The sequence below is a fragment of the Cyprinodon variegatus genome, unplaced genomic scaffold (assembly GCF_000732505.1).
Source record: "Cyprinodon variegatus isolate N-32 unplaced genomic scaffold, C_variegatus-1.0 Scaffold342, whole genome shotgun sequence".
In the NCBI taxonomy this organism is placed as follows: domain Eukaryota; kingdom Metazoa; phylum Chordata; class Actinopteri; order Cyprinodontiformes; family Cyprinodontidae; genus Cyprinodon; species Cyprinodon variegatus.
This window is the reverse complement of record NW_015150795.1, coordinates 374,203-376,747: the sequence shown is the minus strand read 5'-3', so window position 1 is coordinate 376,747 and position 2,545 is coordinate 374,203.

The following is a 2,545-nucleotide window of genomic DNA, read 5'->3' as shown; positions in this document are numbered from 1 at the left end:
AAACCAGACAATTGAAGGTGCAAATGATGGTCTCAAAAGTCGCAGTTACAACACACATAGGGCGCACCGCACCAAAGGGCGCACCGCACATTTTGAGGGGAAAAAAAGACGTTTATGTGCGCCTTATAGTCATGAAAATACGGTAATTTGGACAAGTTTGGCGGGCCGGATTAAAAAGCCTAACCCGGGGGCCGTAGTTTGCCCATGTCTGAGCTAGTCTCTAAAACAGACATGGCTATGGCTTGATGCTAACATGTTTGTTAGCTGTCAGAATTCTGAGAAAAAAGTCAGAATTCTGAGATTTAAGTCAGAATTCTGAGATTAAAGTTAGAACTCTGAGAAAAAAGTCAGAATTCTGAGAAAAAAAGTATTCTTCCACATATTAAACTGAGATAAAATTAAAAAAATCAGCTAACTTTTTTTTTTTTTCAGTGGACCTAATCCTCTTCCGTATATTTACCAGCAGACAGTCACTCAGTGTTTTATCATGGGCCTTTATGCTTTATATATATGTAATTAGGGTTAATGGCTTAAGAGAAAAATATTACTTTTATTTTTGAAAAAGAAATGATGAAAAACCTAAATCATTTGAACATTATATTTGTTAAAGCTAAACAATGCCTGAGATTTAAGCATTTTTTCCTATGGTCATTGTCCATTTTTAATTCTTTGTTATGTGGCTGAACTTACGTCCTGTAAATGTTAAATTCAGATTTTCTTTACACTTACTGAATGTGGGTCTTCATTCATTCGGACATGTTTGGTTCCCATAAGATCATCGCAGCTCTTATGTACACAGAAGTAGAGCTACTGGATCCATAATGGCAGCTATGCTATTTATTTATGTTTTTCATAGTTTAGACAACAGTTTAGTCCAGATTTGTTTGTGCCCCTATTTTCTTATTTTTGTTTTTTGCTGGTATGAATAAAAAGGTGGTTATTGTTGATAAAAGCTACAATTATTTTACAATTCATACTATATTACTTTTATTCTAAATACTTTCACATTTTTGTGAAAGCAACAAGATGGTTTTTTTTGTTTTTTTTTACATGCAGCATAACATTTCTCATTGCTTCACAGCAGAATTTTCAGTATCATAAGTATTTTTGGGAGACGAATTGTATTTTCAGAGAATGACCACTAGATGTCACTAACTTCATGTTCCTTTTCCAAGTCCATCACAAAACCACCAGTGGAAAATCACTGGTTCTACAGGAAAAAACAAGTGGGAAATGTTATTATTCCTGTCCTCAAATTCATCTGATTGTTGACATATGTTTTGCTTAAGAACACAATGTTCTATTTCCTTTTAAATGAAATATTTGGATGTCCAACTTCATGTATCATTTTTTTTTCTAAACCTGCAGCCTTCCCAGGCTCATAAGGGGGAGAGCTATATCCAGCTCTAACATGAAAGAAATGGCTGTTGATGATCAGCACATGACATATTGAATCCCACTTGATTATGTTAGCATACCTGAAGTTCATTCAGGGACATATAATATAGGTATATAGCAGGTATATCACAAGTTCTATACCTCACATTCAATACGTTGATAATCCCACACTGAACAAAGAGCATCACCTTTAGAAGACCTGTTAAAACTCCAGAATTATCTGCAATTAAGTTGTCCAGGACGGTCCCCGCCTTCTTGGATCTGCTCCAGATAAGCTTTTCCCAGAAAAGCAAACTGAAACCAGAGCCTTAATAAATCCCCTTAAGACTGTCTGATTCTCACCTGTGCATTGTTCAACGCTCCGTGTCAAATTCTCATCTTTTCCGAATATCAATCTGCAGTTTTTCACACATTAACATCACCTATCTACAGCTGAAACCGGATATTAACATGTGCTGCAGGAAAAGCCATAAACGTCTCTATCAGTCTGACATCAAATCACTAAACTTTCTCTGTTTTATATAAACTAAGATCAGCATAATTGTTTCTTTTAGCTCTAAATTGATTTACGAGTTAAGATCACTCTGCTTTGAAACACATTTAGGAGACTCAGATGATGATTGGATGGCTTAGTGAGCTCTTAATGGGTTTTTCAATTCTGGTGCTTGAGGTTTAGAGTTCTGCACCTTTTAGACGTGTCTCTGCTTCCATACGTCTCCTTAGTTTGCAATCTAGTCCTGCAAAGTCCTGTTAATATAGTAATTAATTGATAAAATATATTGATAAAAATCTAAAAGTTAAAGAAGGCTGGGTTAAGTCATCATGTCGAGTTATTGTGAGACCAACTAGATTGTAGAAGGTCCAAAAAAATCTGTCAATAGATGAGGAGGATTGTATTGTATCAGATTAGCTTGATAGGATTGTTGAAGTTCTGGTTCAACCTATTCTACATTAATTCAAATCAATTCAATTCAGTTTATTTCTATAGCGCCAAATTCACAACACAAGTCATCTCAAGGCACTTTACAGTTAAACCAGATCATACAGTCAAATTGATGCAAAGTTTTCTATCTAAGGAAAACCAGTTGATTGCATTGACTCAAATACAATCCCTCACACTAAGCATGCTTGTAGCGACAGTGGAGAG